Source organism: Pelobates fuscus, chromosome 7 (assembly GCF_036172605.1).
Source record: "Pelobates fuscus isolate aPelFus1 chromosome 7, aPelFus1.pri, whole genome shotgun sequence".
Taxonomy (NCBI): domain Eukaryota; kingdom Metazoa; phylum Chordata; class Amphibia; order Anura; family Pelobatidae; genus Pelobates; species Pelobates fuscus.
The window spans coordinates 96,050,130-96,074,219 of NC_086323.1; positions in this window are offsets into that span (position 1 = coordinate 96,050,130).

Here is a 24,090-nt window from a genome sequence, read left to right on the forward strand (position 1 = left end):
TTACGGGTACCTCCTACCTTTCCTATATCATGGACTGTTAATATTCCAGGTATCTACTCTTATATGACTGTTAGCCTTTACTGCATTCACTGGAAGGCTATTACGGGTACCTCCTACCTTTCCTATATCATGGCCTGTTAATATTCCAGGTATCTACTCTTATATGACTGTTAGCCTTTACTGCATTCACTGGAAGGCTATTACGGGTACCTCTTACCTTTCCTATATCATGGCCTGTTAATATTCCAGGTATCTACTCTTATATGACTGTTAGCCTTTACTGCATTCACTGGAAGGCTATTACGGGTACCTCCTACCTTTCCTATATCATGGCCTGTTAATATTCCAGGTATCTACTCTTATATGACTGTTAGCCTTTACTGCATTCACTGGAAGGCTATTACGGGTACCTCCTACCTTTCCTATATCATGGACTGTTAATATTCCAGGTATCTACTCTTATATGACTGTTAGCCTTTACTGCATTCACTGGAAGGCTATTACGGGTACCTCCTACCTTTCCTATATCATGGACTGTTAATATTCCAGGTATCTACTCTTATATGACTGTTAGCCTTTGCTGCATTCACTGGAAGGCTATTACGGGTACCTCCTACCTTTCCTATATCATGGCCTGTTAATATTCCAGGTATCTACTCTTATATGACTGTTAGCCTTTACTGCATTCACTGGAAGGCTATTACGGGTACCTCCTACCTTTCCTATATCATGGCCTGTTAATATTCCAGGTATCTACTCTTATATGACTGTTAGCCTTTACTGCATTCACTGGAAGGCTATTACGGGTACCTCCTACCTTTCCTATATCATGGCCTGTTAATATTCCAGGTATCTACTCTTATATGACTGTTAGCCTTTACTGCATTCACTGGAAGGTTATTCCAGTATTTGTTATACTTCTGTATCACTGTTAACCTTTACTGCTTACACAATTGGAATATGCACAGGAGTGGGTGGTGATAAAACTATGTCAACAGTCTACCACAGCCACCCAATAAAAGGGGCATTTTAGGCAAAGTGTCTAGATGCTCAATGAGGAATCTGGCTGTAGCGTATTGGTACCGGGCTGTCCCACGACATGTATGAGAATAAGTGTATTTGGTCATATGGCTGGTTTAATGTGTATGTACATGTATAGAAAGCATGGTATCCGGGTATAATGACAGTTAAATGTATGTAAAGAATTGTATTCCTCTAGTTGTTCGGTAGAATCATTCAAATAAAACAAGGGAATGAAACTACCGAACAACCAGACCACCCAGGAATGAGTGTGCCTCCAATTACCGTTTGCAACAATGTTGCAAACAGGTAATTGGCAATCAGTGCAGTGTGGTCTTTGTCCTCTGGGTGGCCGCCATTCAGGAAACAAACACGTGGCGGCGGCCATCTTAAACTACCGAACAGCGGTGTTTTGCCGTCGAGTGTCTGGAACTAAAATCGGACACTTGACTAGGCAAACACCGCTGAGACCTCCATACTTCCAGAAATTCGTATGGAAACTACCGAATGACCCGCCGTTCGGTAGAAAGAGCCCCATAAACAAGGGAATTCATTCAAACGCTCTCCAGGCTCTATAACACAGGCAATTCGCCTGTTTTCATTCCCTTGTTTGTGACCGACCGCAGGGCCAAAATGCATGGAACTGTTTTCGGATACTTTACCCATGCGGTCGGTCAAATCTTTGGAACCCCATATCTCACGAACCATTCATCCGAATGGGCTAATTTTTAAGTATGTTGGTCCCCCAGAATAGAGCTATCTGGGGATGTTGGATTTGTGGATGTACCCCAAGTATTTAGGGTACATCCAAAACTCTGGGAAAACTGTGTACACAATAAGGGGATTATGATGCTAGAGGAGGGGAGGAGATCTGTGGGAGGTTACTACTTAGAGATTGGATAATGTCTTAAGTGATAGAACCTCCTCCCTTGCATGGGAGAGGGCTTTATAAGGAACTGTGGAATAAAGCTTGTCAGACTACTCCTGAAACTGTGTGTCGTCCAGTTATTGGGATTGCGATGGGGATACTGCTGTATTACTTTACCTGCTGGAAACCTTGCCTGTGGACTTAACATCACCTTGTTCCTGAGCCTCACTGGAATCTCTAGTGGAGAATAGCTGTGCAAGATCGGCTCTCCGCTACACTGGCTCTCACCATATTTATGACAGTCTATCTGTCCCAGGCCAAACCACAATCTGAGCCTCTAATTCATAACTCATTGCACAAACACAGCAAGGATCCAGCGACGTTGTAAACCGTGCCAAGAAAGCTGTGTACATTTCATTCTAGAAGCTACATTTGAATAGGTGTGGCACTGCCCACTTGCTAGACCTGACTGTCCTTTGTTTTTAAATCTCCAACAATGAACTTAAATATGTAGTGATCACTTTTGGCAAATTGTACAAATGTCTGCGTGAATGCACGGAGGTCTATGGAATACCTGGAGGATACAGATGTGGCACCAGCCAGTATTTGCATCTCTGTGGTTAAATGTCTCCGTTCTCAGTCTGCATTATGATCTCCGAGGAAGGCTAAAAAACCATGCACAATATTATTTTTTTTTTTTTTTTTTTTTTTTTTTTTTGAATTCTTTATTTTTGTCGTGCATGGTTTGACAAAATGATGTACGTAGCCACAACAGCAAACATAATCACAGTAAGTTCACAGGTTTATACATATGTGGCATTGAGGTAAGAGCACATATTTTTTTTTTTTGAAACTTTGTTAAACATAGCATGAATCGTCTTGGCATTTGCTAATTAGGTATATGTTAATAGTAGGAAAGACAATATATAACGGTGTGGGTTCTCGCTTGTATAGACAGTTAAACATAGTATTATTCGTCGTGGCGTTTGCTAAATAGGTATATGTTACTATTAGGAAAGACAATATATAACGGCGTATGTTCCCGCTTGTATAGATAGTTAAACATAGCATTATTCGTCTTGGCGTTTACTAAATAGGTACATGTGAATATTAGGAAAGACAATATATAACGGTGTAGGTTCTGGCTTGTATAGATAGTTAAACATGGCATTATTCATCTTGGCGTTTGCTAAATAGGTACATGTTTATATTAGGAAAGACAATATATAACGGTGTAGGTTCTCGCTTGTACAGATAGTAGGAAGGACCTGTCATAAGGTCGAAAACAGAGGAGTGACAAAGGGGGAAAACATGGCATGCATCTGCATCCTAGCGTCAAACAGTTAATGAGTTAATTGTTATGAGGCTGACCTATACGATGTCACATATCTAATGTAGTGTTTGGGCATGTGGCACTATATGTAACTGTAGGTTAAGCTAGGTCTAGATAGGACTTTTTATACAAAACAAGATTGTAACATCCTCTGATCAAAAGGGTTCTTGCATTCCAACCATGGGCGGCCTGGGGTAGAGCCAAACATTATTTAAGGCAAAACCGCTGGGAACAAATGTAGTCACAAAAGTCCTGAGGAGCACAGATTAGTGCTGATAGTAGTCTCCCTTATATGCACTGGGCATCAGAGTCTGGGTGCTTCGCTGATATGCTAGCATGAAACTGTCCAGGCTAAGAATACCTGTGGGGGGCAGCGTGTTGGGTGCTTCAGCCGATGCCTATTGCCGGTAAGAGCTGGGCTTTTTCATTCTGGGTCTCTCCCTTGTCGCCCCTTAGCTTGCTAACGTTGTGTCGGTAGTCGGCTCCGGCGGTGTTTAGTGGCGCCATCTGCACAGTCGCTCGGGTCGTCTTGATCTGTGCATGGGGTCGGTGTAAGCTGTGCTGTACGCCATGATTTTGATCAGGTGACTGGCCTGTTTGCAGCGGTGGTGTCCGTTGCGGGTAGGGGGTTGCACCCGATAGGCTTTCCGCCATTTTCCGTCTCTGGGCCCGCTTGTACCTGCGCAATCGGGCGGCCATTTTGGAGCCTCGTGGCGTCTGCTTATAGTAGCTCCGTCGTGCTGCGGGCCGTATCCACGAGGTCACCATTCTCTCGGCTTGACGATAGGTAGCTCCCCTCTTCTGCAGGGCATACCTGAATTTTGCGCAGAGGTGGTCAAATGTCTCCAAAGGTGACATGGGTTGCTGGGTACGTGTGCTCTGCCTTCCCTGTTTGCGCCGGGCTGCCATTGTGGGTTTGCTCTGTGGGACAGTTTCCCCGTTTTGGCTTGTGTCTGGGTTGCCTGCTTGCTGCCATTGTGGACCGGGATATCCCCCGCCGGTCCAAAGGGGGGGGGGGGGTTGGTTGCAGAGAAGTCGCTTTGTGGCTTTTGCTTCGGAGAGAGCGCCCGTCTCTCCCCGGTTTCAGCCTCAGTAGGCCGCATTTGTGTATCTGCATTCCCAGCCTCTACGGGTCCCAGAGTGGTATCACTGGATTCCGGGGGGCACCCCCTACGTGGGTGGCGCACCCCTGAGTGGCTTTGGGTGAAATGGTCGGCGTTTTTGCCCCGGGTTGTGCCCGCTCGGCAGGAGCCCATTTCAGCTGCGTCCGCACGGCTCGGCGGTCAAGCTCCGCCCCTCCACAATATTATTTTAAAGCTGTGTAAATAAATATTTCAAACACATAGAACCAGGAGAGAAAACAGGATCTTGAATTGTGTGCCCATAGTTCAAATATTGCCGTGCCAAGCAAAGACTGTTTTTATACATCTAGCTTTCACTCATTATTCACTCATTTACACCCCTCCTTAATAAAAGGGAACTGCCAATTTACACCATTGATTAAAACATGATGATACGTTTTAGATTTGTCAGATTACGTCATAATCTGGTTCAGAAAGGGCACGCATTGCAAATAAAGAGGTAAAATAGAAACATATTTAAATTCCTCCTCAATTCTTTCTCTATGCTGACTCTCCGCAAAACACAGAGCTTATAACAATGATTGACATGGCGCTAAAAAGGAGGCTCCCAGTTACTGGATTAAGGGGTTTCACACCTCACAAATACATTTATGTTAAATATTTGGGATAAGTAAATGTAATATTAAAAATCCTGTGAAATGACCGTTCCCATTAAAATGACATGGACTGAGTTTGGTCTTTCTGGAGGCCCATATGAATGGCATGTTTGTCCAGATATGACAGCATTTGAAGAAGCCATATTGCAAGTTCACTGGGTTTTCTGTAGGCTGGGGTCCTTATCTCTGTTCACAAACTAAACTTTAGACAGGTTGTTCACATCAGATCTGGTTTGCAAGATAAATTGCTTGATGATTTCAAAAGCCCTGAAGATTTACATTTATTGTAAAGATTCTGCTAAGTATGACAGTTTCACACCAGACAAGTTGTTTTGAGCTCTTGATATGCAGAATTTAATTACATCCAGAATATGTGCATTTGTATGCAAGCAAGTTGGCTCATGTCTTGTGTATAGGCAATATATGCCAAGACTGTAAAGAAAAGCTGTCCGATGTGCGCTATTTTGGTCTATGCAGCAGCACCACTACTTAGAAATGCATGTTCCAGGTGTGCCCCCAATTCCCCTTTTTCTGTGTAGACCTGACTTCTATTGGGCTGAGCAGCCCACCCATCCACTATAGGTGCCCCATTTGATGTTTACCACAGAAAGGTATAAATTGAGGAGAGTCTCTGGAAGTAGTTTAAGCAATAAGTATCAGAGTTGGCATTCTAATCTCCCATGTTAAAGTTAGTGGACCCCCCAATATTGGGGGTGCTGCGGGCTTAACACAATATGGCCATATATTGTGACTGAATCCTCATTTTTTTTTTGCCAAGTTAATATATTGTAAAAGTGTATTTATTTATTTTTTGTGTGTGCGCTGTTCCCTAACTGAATTTTCTAGAGAAAAGCTGTCCGCGCTCTAATTTTATCTCCATTCTGTTCTCTTTTTGAAATAGTGTTGCAGTAAAAGACAGCCAGCATAACGACAGTCTCTTTAAAACTTAATGTATGGTTAAAGGAACACTCCAAGCACCATAACCACTACATAACAATGGCAATGATTGGACTGTTTCTTTAACTCTTCACTCTGGAGCCTATGAGTAGTGCCTGTTAGTATGAAATGCATAAGGCAGCTCAGGAGCCCTATTGACCGAAACTTAGAATTTGCTTTCACGAATTTGACAAAGGACACTGGTACCACGAGGACATGCGGCTGCCGCCATATTTGGAGAGTCGCAGATGAATATGTCAGCCTGGGCGGCTGTGCTCTGTGCGTCCATTAGCTCCAGACAGCCTCTCAGGGGTGGACCGGGATAACCCCCACCGGTCCGAGGGGGGGGTAACGGAGCTCCTGCTGGGAAGTAGCTGCTCCTGGGCATCCCAGGATTGGGAGATCGTCCGCCTCTCCCGCCCGGTGAGCACCAGGCCACACTTGCCACGCGGAGGTAAGTAAGACTCTGTCGAGTTGCTGACCGCTATTAAGCATGTCGGGTCGGTCAGGTAGGAGCAACATTGCTGGGTTATCCCCTTCTGGGGTGAAATTCGCTTGTTGATAGCTGCTTAAAGTGAGATATTGAGGGAGCTCACACGAAGTGCGTCTTTCCTCTATGACAGCTAGGCCCCGCCCCCCGGAAGCTGCATTCTTAGTGAGAGGAGGGACAGTGTAGCTGCTGCTGATTTAATAGGGAAATCGATAGCTAGGCTAGTGTATTCAGTGTCCACTACAGTCCTGAAGGACTCATCTGATCTCTGCTGTAAGGACAGCACCCCAAAAAGCCCTTTTTAGGGCTAGAACATCAGTCTGCTTTTTTTCCTGTGTAATCTAATTGCAGTTGCCTGCCTGCCAGCGTGTGTGTCAGGCTCACAGCGTGTACTGTGCCCACTTGCCCAGTGCCACCACTCATATCTGGTGTCACAATAGCTTGCATTTAAAAAAAAAAAAAACACTTTTTTGACTGTAATATAATAGCAGTCAGTTTCCTTCACACGTGTGCGTTTCAGGGCCTGCCAGGACACAGTGTCACACCAGTGCAACTCATATCTCGTGTAACAGTAGTGTACATTAAAAAAAAAAAATACAGGGGGTTTGTTGTCACCTTTCAGGGACCCTTGGTGTTGTACGTGGCTGGGTGGAGGAAGAGACCTTCAATGACATCAGTGAGGACAAGGAACGGGACATGGCTAGCTTGGTATCCAACCTTGTGCAAATGGGGAGTTTGCGGTTGTGCAAATGGACTGTTTGCGGTTGTTTGCGGTGCGTTAAATGGGGAGTTTGGTCTGTCACTGTGAAGCGGGCGTAACCCTTACACTACCTGATCGATACAACATCATACCTGATTTTTTTTTTTTATTCTTTATTTTTCATGTGCTCAGATTAACAGCAAGCACGCAGAGCTAAGACAGTTTCTGCACGTATTTACATAACATTTTGCAGTGTAGACAGCACATTTTTTTTTTATAACATGAGGAATGCAGGCAGGTTAACATAAAGGTAATATAGATTAGCATGCTAGACTAAACGTACATTTGATATGGCTAGTAGCGATGAGGTTTGTAAGTCTAAGGCATTGCATTAGTAAGAAGGCATTACAGGTGCGAGAAAATGACATGCTATACCGATTGACATTTCTTAGGTTAGGTCCTTGAACGTCTGATTAAGGTGCACATTTCATACCTAAACAATTTAGGAATGTTGTTTAGGAATTTAGGAATGGTGATTTATGCCCTTTATGGATTAAAACCAGACTCTGCATCAACTATGTAATTTTCCATGGGAGTTTTGCCATGGATCCCCCTCCTGCATGCCACAGTCCAGGTGTTAGTCCCCTTGAAACAACTTTTCCATCACTATTGTGGCCAGAAAGAGTCCCTGTGGGTTTTAAAACTTGCCTGCCTATTGAAGTCTATGGCGGTTCGCCCGGTTCGCCCGTTCGCGAACATTTGCGGAAGTTTGCGTTCGCCGTTCGCGAACGGAAAATTTTATGTTCGCGACATCTCTAATAGCGTGGGGACATCCAGCGTCATTCCATGGAGTTAAACTCTGTGAAACAGTAGGAAGCGTCTTAAAGGAACACTTTAGTGTTAGGAATACACAAAAGGGTTATAAAGCTTTTCAGTCACTCACCTTACTCCAGTGTCGATGTCCCCCGGTACTGGCTAATACTCCTCCTCCGCCAACGTCCACCGAAAGCTTCGCGCACATTAGACCTTTATTATAGGATAACACTGATTCAATGCTTTCATATGACAACTTTAAATCCAGGAATTTAAAAGCACGAGGACGTCAAACCCTGTGAAAGGCCATGAAGTGGCTCCAGTGGTTGGTCACAGCCACTAGAGGCTGTTTTAGTACTATAATGTAAACACTGCAGTTTCTCTAAACTACAATGTTTTACAATGCAGGGTTAAGGGGGACTGGGACACTAAAGTGATAAGGTTGGTCTGGGTGCCTATCATGTCCCTTTAAGTAAAAAGTAAAAAAAAAAAAATTAAAAGATTGTAGGAAATAAAAAAAATATGACAAGGAATTTTCATATTTCACTGTCTTTATGATGACGTTTCTAAAGCCCCTTTGATTTTACAAAAATATACCTCTACTTTTTTATACTTTTTATACTTTTTTCCAAGTGTTTTGGTGCTTATTAGTGTATCTTTTTAAAGTATCACTCCAAGAAACATAACTGCTACAGCTCACTGTAGTGGTTATTGTGTCAGGAGCCAGCTTGTGCCAGGTATGACACATACTACACCCACTCCCAGGCAGATACGTGCAATAACAAGCTCAGTTTGGGCTAAGTCAGGAAAGAGGTAACCCTCCTCATTGTATGAGTCATGGACAAGCTTCTCGCCATGACATTGCATTTTATATCACTTTGTTTATTTATCGGAGAGGTATGGCAGATTAGTTGGAAGCCATATTTAAGGTAAAAGATAATGGCTTTCAATAAAGCCATAATGATTTTTGATAAATCCCTTCTGTGTAGAGGTTAAAATTCATAGTTCAAAGAAACTTAAATAATTAGGATAGGCTGTGTAGAACTTTCTATAAAACTGAACTATTGCTTTAGGGAGAGAAAAAAACAAAACTATACAAAGCAAAATATTGTACCCAGATTAGGTTGCTTTATTCTCCAATTCATGAAATAATCCTGGTTATATCACTGATCCTACAAACTTTGTATAGAACAAATAACGGGGACAGCAGGGTGCTTGTACAATGAGATTTACCACCTTGCACAATTACATTAAGTAGCCTTTCTAATATTAAATGCCCTCAGGGAAACCTGGATAAATATTAACCCTTGTCTAAAAGAAATAAAACACAATGTGAAAATGAGGAGATCGCCAACATGTGGCTCTTTAACAGTTGCTGATAGAATTCTTCTCATTTCTGGTGTGGTTTTATTTTTTTCAATCTTCGATAGTTTTCAGGTTTATACGTAATAAAAACAGTCCATAGTCAGATATATTATAATGTATGATGAAATATGTTTTAGGATCTATCAAAGTCCAATACATTGTCTTAGTGGAACACTCAAGTCACCCACATGTTTTAGTTGCATTGTGTACGTTAGGCTACAGTTAGTTATGCTGGGTAGTTGACGAAACAGTCTTTATTTGGGACACCTGTCCCATTATCCTGGTTTATTCTTTCTGCATCCTGCTTCTAGGAGACACCAGAAAAAAAAAAATCAGCATAAGCTGGACTTTGAATGTGTTCATGGCCACGCTAGAACACCCTTTAATGAACGATCGCTTCTTTAACACTCTTAAAATGCATGGGTGCCTGGCTGGCTGGTTGGAAACTCGATTGTGTAACCAACACTGCTTTAATGCAAGCTGTGCGACTTGACTTTCATCACTGATTCACCCCTGTCTTGGCCATGCCCCTCCTTTTGTACTGGACAACATTTGGGAGGTATGTGTTAAGCTGTGGAAAAACACGTTTTCAGTGATGTACACACATCTTATGCTTCCTTGTTCGGAAACCCACATTTTTTGCTTTATCTTTGAAGTGGAAATCAATCAATAAATTGATTATTTTGTGTATCTGCCCCTGGCCAAATTAAAGAAACAGTGTGTGCACGCGCCCTGAAGCAATTCACACCGGACACAAGTTTCAGGTTAATGAAAGACTTGAGGAATGTTTATTAGAAGGGGGTGGCATGCCCCTTATAAAGCAAAATTACATCATAAGCATTGTCAGAGATAACATAGAATTATACATCAATAATTGGTTAGGGGTTAAGTGGTTGATTTATTGCTCGTCCTACCGGGTGTGATGTCACTGGTATCTTGCGGGTCTCCCCCAGATTCCAGCGCCATCTTGTTAGTGAGGGTGTTATTCGATGACTAAGGGAAACTCCTTGGCCCTAGCGGCCATTTTAAGTAAATCACATAAAAATGATAAATGCTGATCAAGAACTTATAAAGAGTAAATAGACATTTTACTAGCTAAACATTAGGATAATATTTCATGTCCACAACAGCCCCCCCTTAAAATAGCTATTTATTAAAATGACAACTACAACTGTTCCTAAGATGTCCCTAATTGGCTGCAGCTCATCTGTCTTAACAAGCCTTGAACGCTTGCCCGTAGAGACAGACGCTATCCCTACACTATCCCTAAAGGAATGCAGTTGTCTGTTTGAACTGATGAGACTGGAGGGGTGTGTGTGGTGTCACACATTCTGTATCATTGATGTCTTGGTGTAAAAATGTAGGAGTTGCATGGTCAATGGTTTGTCCTACCGTTTGTCCTACCGTCTTCTGTAAGTATCTCTGTATGCAAGGTAGTACACAACAAGTCAGGAAGAGGAAGAGGACTGTCACAGTGAGGACTGCCATGTCAACTTGTAATAAGGTCTTTTGCCATCCATTCATCCATCCAAACCATCTATCCCATGTATTTGGGGCCCCAGAATTCTTTTGTAATTCGTCGGAGAGACTATCCAATTTCTATATTGCCATGGTCACTTTCCCACTGGGTCCAGTGTTATCTGGGATAAAGGTGCAACATGTCATAGTATCGGGGAGTATTTTACATACAACCCCTTTTTCTGCTAGGATCATATCCAGGGCCATCCTATTCTGGAATGTCATCTGTGAGGTAGCTTGCAGCTGTTCTGCTAAGCCCTGTAGGGCATCTCTAGTATAGTTGACAAAGCGCTGCTGATTCTAATAAATATAATTAATCCAGTTGACATTCTTGTTAGCGGTGATTAATGGAACCAGGGATTCAAACCCTGCTGCTACCTCATCTCTGGCCTTGAATTCATTAGGCACTCCCCTTGGCACCCCAATGGCATCAATATATACATGCGGGTCAAAACTCCCGCGGAGGGGAATTTCCCTTTTGACTCGGAAATATGTGTGGGGGGAATCAAGCGGACCTTGGTGATCATCTGAGATAATATGGATGGGCATTATGGCTTTAGTCAAGGTACATTCACCCCACAATAGGCCTGCTAATTGGGATCTCAGTTGCATATCGCCACATAGCCAATAAATGTCCCCAACTGATTTGACATGATTTACCAATAACGTCATGGGTGGGTCATGGTAGGTAGCACAGTAGCCAGACTGGAATTTGCCCATAAACTTACCAGTGTTTTTTTGTTTTGTTTTTTAATTCTTTATTTTTGTTGTGCAGGTGAGTACATAGCATAATCAAACGCCACAACAGCGTACATAACAGTATACAGGTTAGACTGTGGCAGGAGTAATTGCACATTATTATTATTTTTGTTTAAAACAAGCTTAATATAACCGTTGCTTACAGTTAAGTATTCTAGTCCAAATGAGAAACCGTAGTGAAGTACGTTACCAGTGTTTGTACGCACTGTGTAGCAGGTGTAATTACCTGGGTATACTGTGACTCCATCTGGTGGTCTGATATTTCCCTAGGTGATAGGATACACCTTTTTCCAGGATTCGCAGGATGATGAATTAGTGGTTGACTGCACATAAAGGCTTAGAAAACACAGTTCAACATCAGGAGGTAGATTAAGGGGCACTGTACCTAAATGGGGTCTAGCCCCGCCACATACATAACAGTTAGTCTTGTTGTGTGAATTAGCGTTGTATCTCATCCATTCCAACCACAGGTTAGTGTCTGAGAATCCTGTTTCTACTGCCATGGTGTCTTCAAAGGTGGGATTAGCAATGGCAAACATGTCTTTGAAAGTCTTGATGTGAGGTTTTAGTGGGTTAACGGTCATGTGAGTAGTACCTACCCAGTCTGGTGATGTGAGCATGTCTTGTAAATAGAAGGTTCCCAACTGATTATGTGAGCCACCTCCCTTCCAATACATACCCATTACGTACTCTCCAGCATCCCCTGGGCTAGGATGTTCTATATTTAGGGTGAGTTTCATCGGGGTTGACCCTGTGGGCTTACATAGGGTCATTCTATACAATAAGGGTTTCCCATTTCTGTCAACTCTATCTAGAGCACATTGGGGCTTATAGCCCCAAGGCCTACCGGTGTTCCATCCAGCTGCTTTCCAGGAACTACAGTGGTGTCCCCAGTGGCCCCCTGTTACACAGATATATGGGTCCTTTTTGTTAGGTATGTCTTTGTATATGGCAGAGTGCTGTGTTTGTGGGAAAGTACAAGTAACAATATCACAATAATCAAAAGTAAATGTAGCCACATGTGTGTTTGAAGAATTGTACCAGAACATATAGACATGATTATCTTTAGTAATAGCAACTTGTTGGGCCTCTAATAGGCCTAGCAGCAAAAATAAGCACAGGACGCCCATTAATCAGCAGGGGTGGCTTCCTCTGGATCAGGCACTTTCTTACAGTGTGAAGCGTGTATCCAGGAACTCTTTCCGGCCAACTTTACCGAGGTGGCCGTAGTCAGTAATACTTGGTAAGGACCATCGAACCTTGGTTCAAGAGTGTGTTTTCTGAGGAATTTCTTGACCATAACCCAGTCACCAGGAAGCAACTTGTGAGTGCCTGTGTTTGACTCTGGATCTGGAATAGAAGAAAACACTTGGGCATGGATTTTGGTCAAGGCATTAGAGAGAGCAGTCACATAGTCTACCATAGCGGCTGATTGAATCTGAAGCTGTTGTGGAAAATAGCAACCTAACCTGGGTGCTGTACCAAACAAAATCTCATAAGGAGATAGGTTGAACTTTCCCCTTGGGGTGTACCGTGCTAAAGGGATACTCTCGGGCCAGGGCATGTTAGTTTCCTGGGACATTTCAAGCATTCTGGCTTTTAGCGTGCCGTTCATGTGTTCTACCTTACCGCTACTCTGTGGGTGATAGGGTGTGTGAAAGGCAAGGGTCACCCCCAGTGCTGCCCAGACTAACCTGGTTAACAGAGCGGTAAAGGAGGTTCCTTGGTCACTTTCAATCACTTCTGGAACTCCATACCGGCAGACAATTTCTGTGAGAAGATGCTTTGCCGTACTCTTGGCTGTGAGGTTAGCAACTGGAAAAGCTTCTGGCCATCCTGAAAACATATCCACTATGACTAGTGCGTACTCATACCGTCCACTTTTTGGCATTTGGATATGATCAATCTTTTTTTTTTTTTTTTTTTTTTTATTCTTTATTTTGGTTGTGCAATAAAAATTAACATACAGTCCCGCAGAGCCACGACAGCAGCTGCAGGTGTGTCACAGTATACATTATCACGACATTTAGTTGCACAGTTTTTGTGTAGTGAGTAATCAGTTAATACTATTCTTGTCCCATTATGGGTATGTTTGTGGTCCGTCTTTGTGTCAAGTAGATTTAGTCAACTCGGCATTTCCGGTGGAGAGATGCTAGTGTGGGAAGACTTGGGGGGAAACACATCAGTGAATGTATTGCAAGGTATATCCCTTGTATGTGTCCATCCTGTGGTTTATGGGATATCTGTCCTGGGTCCCTGATGGGCCTCGGGTAGTGTGGTCTGATTGTGCCCTTACAGCTCACGGACGGAGAGTTTGGCTGGTGGGTAGGTTGTCTGTGTGCGTCTTTGTTGAGTCTCTGTTCGGGCAACGGTCTAACGGGTGGTTATACCAGGCCGACATCCCCTTCTATCTGGTTAGGCAGGAAAGTCTGTTAGTTAAGGAGCGTGTGAGCATATGTCGCCTATGAGGTGCCTCGGTCTGAGATCTCTTTGCGCGTTGTGTGCGCGCTGCAGTGTGGCCAGAGCCCTCACTGTCGTCCACCCAATTATGTCGTAGTGCCCTACGTCTCTTAGTTGCGTGTCTATATGGGGGGGGGGGTTGACTGATAGGTGTTCACTGTCTATGTGTCCCCTTGTGGCCGCCTATGTCCCTATTGGTGTTGGCCTAAAGAACAGCACAAATAACATAAAGTCTTAATAACGAGAAAACAAAAAAAGGAAAAGATTATTAAGTAATGAGTACAGTAATACTGGACCCATGTTCAGTGTCAGTGTCTCTGGCCTTGTCTGGTTCCGTAGCAATGATGACAGGGCAGTCTCGATGCGTGGTGTGGGGTGAGTATATATGTTGGGCCTGTGTGGTCCTGGGTACGCCTCAGAGCCTCCTGCCCCTCTGCTGGAGCCGGGAAGCCCTCGATCAAGAGAGTCTTATGGTGGGTCTTGCCGCCCTAGATGCTGTGCTTCTCCATTGTTTCTAGCTCTGCCTTTCTGTTTCGGGCCTGTGTCCACTGCCCTCGGGGTTGTCACTTGCTGTGTTGTGGTGCGCTGGTCCGTCAGCGGGAGGCTCCGTAGGAACTCCGTGTGGTCCTCGGAGGCCGTCAGCGTGTGTATCGTGTCTCCCAGTGACACCACCAAGGTACCCGACAGTCCCCATCGGTACCTGATTCCCCGGTCTCGCAGGATCCGGGTTACGGGTGTGAACTTGCGCCGGTTGAGGAGGATCGCAAAGGGTATGTCTTCATATATCGAGATCCTGCAGTTAGCTATTAGTAGGCTCGGTTTTTGCCTGGCACGGGCCATAATGGAGGTCTTCGCATTAATGTCTTTGGTCACGGCTATGATGTCCCGTGGCGCATCTACGGGTGCTGTAGGAGCCTTGCGTACTCTGAAAGCTGTGACAATAGTTGGTGTTCCGCCGTCCTCCTTGATCCCAAGTGCTTGTAGGATTTCGCGGGTGAAATCTTGCAAGGCTTCTGGGCCCACCGTTTCAGGCACCCCACGGATCCTAACATTCCTTTGTCGGTGCCGTGATTCCAGGGAGGTTACAGTGCGGGATAGGCTCTGTACTTGTTGGGTTAGTATGTCTATGCGGGTATTCGTGTCTTCTAGTGTTTTACCTCTTTCTTCGTCCTTGGTCTCTATGGCTCCCATGCGGTGTCTCAGGCCCCCGATCTCTTCTTGTACCCCAGCGAGGTCCGATTTCCACACCTCCCTTAAGTCTCGGAGGAGATTTTTTATGTCTCCTTTAGTAGAGGGGGATTTGTCAGAGTCTGAATCCGTCCTCTGGTACACTCTGCCGTAAGCCTGGGGTGCTTGGGCCGTCTCCTCATCTTGCGACGGCTCAGAGTCGCTGGAGCCGCGCGGATCTCCGGGCGCCATGTTTGGTCGGGCCTGTGAGGATGGCCTGGTAAAGGATAGGCGAATATCAGAGTGGCTGGCACCCTCTGCTTGTGTAATCTTCCTATTTCTTCGGCCCATCTCTCTCGGGGTAAGTTACCCGGGTGCTGTAATCGTCGTGGGTGATGCACTTTAGGGCGAAAAAGTTAATTTTTGTCTCTGTAGAGCGGGAGCTCTGCAAAAGCACGACCGCTCAGTAGCTCAGCTAACCACGCCCCCGGATATGATCAATCTTGATCCTCTGGAAGGGATAATGTGGCTTGGCCAGGTGGTTAGGAGCTGCTTTGATAACCTTCCCGGGGTTACACTTGGTGCAAATAGTGCAGGATCTACAATAATTCCGTGTCAGAGTAGTGATACCAGGTGCTTCAAAGTATTTGTCAATTAGGGAGTTCATCAGATGTTGTGACAAATGGGCTGGTCCGTGGGCCCACTGAACAACAGCCGGATACATATTCCTGGGTAAGCAAAACTTGAGGTTAATGGAATAGACATCATTTCGAATAATTGTCCCTTTGTCCTTCCAGCTTTGTTTTTCCTGAGGGGTTGCCGCAGCTTGTTGTTCTCTCAAAAGTTTGAAATCCGTAGGTAAGGTTTGCATAGTATAGATGGGAGTCTCTTCAACGGCCACTCTTCTGTCCATTTTCCATCCTTGCCGTGCCGCCTCCTTAGCGGCCTGGTCAGCCAGGTGGTTGCCCTGGGCTTCTTCTGAGTTCAATCTTCCGTGGGCTTTTACTTTCAGTACTGCCACCTCTTTAGGTAGTAGCAGGGCGTCCATTAATTCTTCAATAGCTGCCCCATGTTTCACAGGGGGACTGTTCAGAGGCCCCCCTGTTAAATGTTCGAGCCCCTATCCACCACCCATTAGTGGAAGCTTGGGAACAGTAGAATCTACTCTTCAGTAATTATATCCATGGCCTCAAACCCACTGCTTAGCAATACTCTCCATTATCTTTTTTTATAGAAACCCCACCCACTAGTTAAAGATGAAGCAGGGTTTCTTAGTGATTGGGCAGCAAAGGCCATTGGCTACTCACTGCTTAGTAAACATGCCATCACCTGCATCATGGCAGATGGGCGCACAAGGGAAATATTACAACTCTCTTGTACTAATAAAGGGGTCATACCGGCTGCCATAGGACTTTAATTTTTGTTAACATTTTCAGTTCATTTAAATCATTTCACATTGATGAAATTCATCCAAACTGAAAAACCAAATGGATGATATTCGGTCCTCCTGAACTAAACGAAATTATGCGGACAGATTTATTTGGATGAACCAAATGTCTTCTGCTTTCCAAGTCTAGAGCAGATTGATTCGGTTTTGTTAATGTGACCATGCAGAAAGAAAGGAACAAAATAATGTGCTTGTCATGGGAAAGATTTGTTTGTATAATAAGTAATAAATCACAGGAAATGGTATTTGGCTAGCGATGAAAGAAAAATAATTGTCCTAATGAAAGAAGAAGAAAAAAACTTTAAATATTCCAGACCAAATCATGATCTTCATCCTGTGGCAGGATTTAATATTAGAATCTCTAACGAGCGGTTGCACATTTTTTTGTCATTACAAGGAAATATATGTATATATTTTTTTCTGTTCTTTGCAGTAGGTGAGCTTATATTCTATGGCTCTCGTTTTTCAGTTATGCTAAAGGGCAGTCTGCTAACCTGTGTGTTCTTTATTTCTGTTTAGGTATTGGGCTAAACACAAATCAAGATGAGTGTACATGGTGTTTAAATACACATGGGTATAGAACTCAGAGGGTTGTCCTGATGTTGACTTGTGAGCTTAAATTGTGCGCTATTTTGATGGTACTAAAAACTTTATTTATTTCTGAATATAATAAAGGTGGGATGATGTGTAACTAACTTTTTAAGAGTAAATTCAAGTTTATTGAGGCACAAAGTTGCAAGGGTACAGAATAAAAGAGGGAAGACGGTAAAAATACATATAGGGTGGGAACAGTACAGTGCATTGTATATCATTTCGGAGATTCATCATCCCCCTTTATATCAAGTACACTGTACGATTAATGTAGTAACAGTACACTTTATGTGAAAACATGTTGGTGCAGTTAGGGTATGCAAGAAGTAGGCGTCCAGAGGCGTGTGCAACTGTTGCACCTCAGCTGCGTGGGATCGGAAGAATGCTAAACATATAACATGCTTGTTAAGCCTATAGTATCCAATCCCTGGTTGTCTACACACCGGTGTATGTTTGCTATGTTGGCGTTAGGCTAGATAAAGTATGAGGTTTAACATATGTGAACTCTGGTCTTCAGTTAGGTGGCAAGCAGATGAGGCTCTCTTAGTGTGAATGCTTATAGGTGAGTGCGGTGTATAATGCGGATGAGAGAAGGGGTGAGTGAACCTCCGAGGCTAGTTAGCAGTTAAGTGCAATTTATGGGATAGTATTCTGGTTGTGCCAAATATTTATCATTCAAGCTGTTTGTTGTGTGTAGAGTATAACAATCTAGTACCCGTAAGTGGATAGTGTTTGGAGATGGGATGCATAGGTCCCGTATGTTCGAGTGTTGTAGGCAGGGCCGGATTAACATAGGGGCTGATGGAGCTGCAGCTCCAGGCCCAGACCCGTGGAATAGGCCCATTGATTTAAAAAAAAAAAATACTACTAATAATTTTTTTTTTTTTTTACACACACTACTCTTAGGGTTGCCAGGTATTTCTCATGTATTTCTTATGGTTTCCAGGTGTTTCTCAGAAGTATTTCTCAGGTATTTGAGGCTGCCTAGCCAGTGCTGATATTGCAGTAATACCGGCAATACAAATGTCTGTCTCAGTATAAACAGAGATTATTCTGCAATACCAGCGCCGGCCAGTAGAGATCGCTGTTTGTGTGAAGAGAGGCAGGGATGAGAAGTTACTGCATCTCCCTCCCTGCCTCTCTCTACTCACTGATCCGCGGGGAGCAGCTCTGCACATAGAGTCCAGACAGCAGCACTGAGCCTGCGAGACATGGGGACGGTGAGAGACTTCGGAACGCTGAGACATTGGGACACTGGGAGACATAGGGAAACTGGGGAACATGGGGACCCTGAGACACTAGGAACACAGTGGCCACTAGTCTCCCAATGTCCCCATGACTCCCAGTGTCCCTGGTGTATCTCTGTGTCCCTAGTGTTTGAGTCCCCTAGTCTCCCAGAGCCCTCCGTGTCTCCCCCAGAGACCCCCGTGTCTCCCCCAGAGTCATCCCGTGTCTCTCCGTAGTGTGCCAGTGTCCCCTAGTCTCTCAGAATCCCCTAGTCTCTTAGTGTCCCCATGTCTCACAGTGGCCCCCAAGAGTCCCCCATGTCTCTCCGTAGTGTGCAAGTGTCTCAGTGTCCCCTAGTATAAAAGAAAAATCTCAGGCACTCACTGTGATAGATTTAAGCAGGTTTAATGGACACTGCAACGTTTTGACCTGTACCCAGGTCTTTATCAAGTCTCCAGTGTCCCCTATATATCACAGTGTCCCCTAGGTATCAGTGTCTCAGTGCCCCATGTCTCCCATGCCCCCTCATGTCCCAAAGTCAACCAGTGTCCCATTTCTCCATGTCTCCCAGTGTCCACAAGAGTCTGTGTCCCCAGGTCTCTCAGTGTTCCCTAGTATCTCAGTGTCCCCATGTCTCCCAGTGTCCCAATGCCTCTCAATGTCCCCTAGAGTCCTAGTGACATGGGGACACTGGGAGACATGGGGACACAGACACTAAGGGACTGGAAGACATGGGGACACAGACATGCCCCCTTTTTGTGTATGTTCGCCCCTTACGGCAGATTTGTGTCAGTGGTCCACCCTTTTACCCCATCCATAGACTTCCTGCTTTACTGGACACTGCTGTTAGGGGGTATGGGTTTACTTGAAGATGAAAGTGTGAGATTAGCATAGGGTATGTGTTTTCTCATAGCTGCATCCTATGAGTTTCCATCCAGCACCATCTATCAGATACATGATGCTTAGGAGGTAGGATTGTTTTAGGGTTTTTGGTAAATAACATTTTGTATTTAGGCCCATCATAATTGTCAGCACCAGGCCCACTGGGCTCTTAATCTGGCCCTGGTTGTAGGATTTTTTTTTTTGTTTTGGTATTGTCGGTGGGCATATTTTAAAGGAACAAGGTATAGCAAATCACATACAGATATAACATAGCGGAGTATGTTGCATGACTGATGCCTTTCCCCTGGATGTCTAGGACCCTTATCAGCTGTGGGCGAGAGATTCGGTTAATAGGTAGTTCTGGTTACTAGAAACGGGGCCTATGGGTCCTTGTTTGGGGTGTTAGCATCGTCAGGCTTGTGTCTATCTGAGTTGCTATCTCCACTGTGGGGAGTTGTTACGGGTTTCCGTTCAGATTGGGTGTCAGTGGGGTGCTTGTCTCTGTGTATCTGTCAGCGATGGTTGTTGATGGTAGGTAAGGCTTCGTACGTAGTGTGCAATTGGTCAGGTTGTCATAGTCTCATCTGTAGCTTTGTTTTGTGTGTGTTTCAATAATTGGTGGGTGGGTGGGGGTGGAGGGGGGATATGAGGTTAAGGCGGGTAGGGAAGGGGAGGTGGGGGGAGGGCATGTAGCGGTGGGGGGGGGAGACGGAGTGGTGGGGTGAGGGGGAGGAGGGTTGAGGCGGGCCACCTGTCGGGGGGTTGTTGGGTCTCTATGCCTAGAGGGCGTGTTTAGTACTGGTGGGTGGGGGCTTGACTTTCCGGTTGCTGGGCTCCTGTCTGTCCCTGTATCCATGTGTTTCCTCCTGTCCGTGTGGATTGTTCTGCCACGTAGGTCAGCCACGGCCGCCACCTGATTACATGTTTCTCTTCGGTTCCGAGAAGGGACGCCTGCACCGATTCCGCCGAGTATATTTCTTCTATTCTTTCTAGCCATTGCCCTGTTGTGGGAATTGTGGCTTGTTTCCAATACAGCGGGATCAGAGCTTTGGCTGCATTTGTAACTAACTTTTTTGTGTGTCTTTTGTTTGTGCATTGTGGCTGAATTCTGTAGGTTATACATTTGTCCAGAAGGCTCTACACATGGAATCTATAAACACAAATGCACTCTAAAAGTAAACTGTTTAAAGCACACCAACAAAGGGGAACTAGCAGCCACAACGGTGCCTTTTTATCGTTTCCAGTTTTTGGGCTCCTATCCCAGATTAAATGGTTCCGGAATATATACAACTTTTATAAAATGTGCAATTTAGGTTTCAATTGGAATTTTAAGTAAAACTAATTAATCTTAACTGCCAGACATAATTTAATATTATATACTTACTATAAGCCGTGGCAGGGTTGGAAGGTGGGAGAGTCTAGAGAAGTCATGTTAGCGATGCAGTATGCGCCACTGCCACTGCACCTACCCAGTTCCTTTCTGTAATTTCTTCACACTTGCCACACAGACATATCTTATTGGAAGTCCAGAGAATCTCATTTGAACACTATTCTCCTATGCCAGAGGTTTGCAACCTTTGGCTGTTGAGGACTACTCCTTTAATGCTGGCAGAGCATCACGGGAGATGTAGTCCATAAAATCTGGAGTGCGGGAAGTTGCCTACCCATGTTCTATGTATTGGTAGGTGGACGGGAAAACTTAGAGTCAGTCACTTGTAATTTGCTTAGTGCTATAATATGATTGGCTGAATGTACATCCATCAAATTATCATGGAGAAAAAGGTTTAATGGAGACTGTAAGGATATTTAAGGAAGACTTAGCGGCTACCATTGGTTGTCTGTTTCCAACATACTGTGCGTGCTGATGGTTGATTCCAAATATGTACAGATTTGACATAAGCAAACCCAGAACTCTTGTTCCAGGCTGCTAATAATGCTGCTGGAGGTGGAGCTACACCTCTGGCAGAACTACTGCATGAGCAAACTAAATTGCTACACATACAGACTAAAGGCACCATGACCACTTCACATCACTGAAGTTGTCAGTGCTTGGAATTACCCTTTAAGATATTCTGGTCTTTCAGTTAAAGCATTATCTCTTGCCATTTAGTATAAAAAACATCAATTATTTTCCATTTAGTGTTACATTTTCTGTGTTAATTTATTATTATTTTTCATAGTTTTATTTTATAGATCTTTGGGAGCCTATTGCCATAACCAGGAGGACTCTATTAAAGAACAAAATATAAAAACATTAAAATTATTATATTCAACAGGTTTTGTTATTTATTTATTTCAATGTTTGGAAAGGCCCTCTTGCCAGTAATTAATGATCTCCTGACCCTAATGTATGGGGGAAGGACAAGACTCTGCACTTAAAAACTAGGGACAGCAAATGACCCTTATGATAAGTGGTGGCATAGCATGGGGCCAAAGGAACTGGTGTACACAATTGCCCATAATTTTTTTCCAAATAAACTGACATTGTTTTGACATTATCAGGATAGACTTACTCTTCCTGAAATAATACTTTGGGAGTCGTGCGGGGAAAGAGCTCCTGTCGGGAGGGCAAGATTTAAGGCTAAATCGGCAACTACACAGCCTATAGTCACACCAGGGTGCACTACCCATGTAGGGGGTGCACCACTGAATTGATAGCTACCTTGCTGCAGCCTGCCAGTGACCGAAACCTGAAATGCAACCTGCGGCCTGCGGGAGCTGGAGCCGGGGAGAGGCGGCCGCTCTCTCCGAGACTGGATCCCTCCAGAATTGTTCCTGATCTCCCACCCCCCCCCTGGACCGGTGGGGGTTATCCCGGTCTACACTAGACAAGCAGCCTAAGCCAAAAGTGAGAGATTACGGCGATACCGCCTGCAGAAGCACGGACTTACCGGTGCACATCCAAGATGGCCGCCCAGCAGGGGTCAGGGAGGGAGAACACTGGCAGTTACTTGCACTCTAACCCCCTGACAGCCCTAGACCGGCTCAGCACAAGTTTCTACATGGCACTGTGTGACAGGGGAGTGCCCTGCCCTCAAGCAACTCGAATGGTGGCCTTGTGGATCCGTCCCGTGACCCGCCGACGCCATTATGGACTTCCACTGCAGGCCTTCAAGGAGGCCAACCGGCAACGCAAGCACCGACACCAGCAATGGCGGGAAACCTCGGGCACCAGCACCCGTGCTCCCACACCTCAGAGCAGGACCCGCCAGCAAGCACGGCCTGCTCACCGCTCAGGGGCCCCGACAACCATCGACCAGCAGAACGCAACCCCACACAGCGGAATTAGTGATGCCCGCCGTGCTTCTGACCGGGCCATGGCAGGGTTATATGCCGGCAAGCGAAACAGGCGGAGGGCCCCCCTGCGGACCGACGGGGAAAGAACCTCGGCGAGACACCGGAAAAGCGAGGTGACAAAGCGGTTAAGAGTGCCGACACAAGGCTGGTGTGAATCAGCGAAGGTACCCACTAATGAACACTCTCCCTGGCTATCGGGACACTACCTGTCAGGTATAGGCTGAACCAACAGCACTCTGCAACCTGTCAGCCACATGGACTAGGGCTATATATGCTCTCATTATAACTAGTGGTATTTTTTTCGTACGTTTTTTCCTATGTTTTTCTTTAAGTTCCATATATATGTGTTTTCTGCTAGTCTCATAGTCCATAAGCCTCCTCATGTTAACACGTAGGGAAACAAGGCACTACTTCTAACTCAGAAGCCGGCTACCAGCACCAATGGCGTCACAACAGTGTTGTTTAACATAACAGTCCGACGTGTCTCCACCAGATATTAGCTTTGTGCATTCTATCATGCTTTACTTACCCTATTACCATGATATGTCTCTTAAACTGTCTTTGACTAAGCAAACTGTAGCCACTTTCCCTTAACATGTACTCTAGACGTAAGCTGGTTAGCCTGCCATCTAAGCATAATATAAATCTTAAAATTGTGCGACAACCAAGCCTGTTCTCAACATCTTCTTAATTAACTAAAAAAAAGTGCATATAATCTTGAATACCCCACTGTTATGAATGTTGAAAATAAGCATGAGGAATGCCGTTGGGGTACCTCACGCGTGTTGTCATATTTATTTTAACTGCAAAAATAAAGAATATAAAATAATAATAATAAAAAAATAATACTTTGGAACTCTCTGGCAATATCTGAGCCTGAGGGTGTCTGGATGAGTGGATCAGATTATCAAAGTCTTAAAGTGAGTGAGCAGAGTACAGGCCATGTTGCAATGGAATAGAAAGGATCATATAGCCAAACCAGTCCTGATTAGTGGGAGTCCATGGAACCCTCAAAATTTATTTTATGTCTCCAAATGTATGAGATACTGTATGTCTCAAATATGTATTTATTTTTATGAATCTGAGAATTATTAATGAATAATCCAACAAAAGTAAGAATTTGCTTATTTATAGCTAAATATAGCAGGCCTTTAATTTCCCACTAATCATTTGCTGCTTATTGCAAAATTAAATCATCAGACATACAAGATCAAAGCCTGCCACCTACTGGTGATAATCTTATATTATATTGTATAATAATTAATATTGCTTAATAATATTGTATTATTTTTTGTAACGGGCCAACATATTCCAGGCATTTTAACTGACCAGATTTTGGTGGGACAGTCCCTATTTTAGGGTCTTGTCCTGCTGTCCTGATTTTGTTCCCTGATGTCATGAATCTTTGGACACTAGGTAGCTGTCCTCAGGCAGCACAGCACAAGCGCATCATTAGACATGCTTGCGGGTACTAGACCA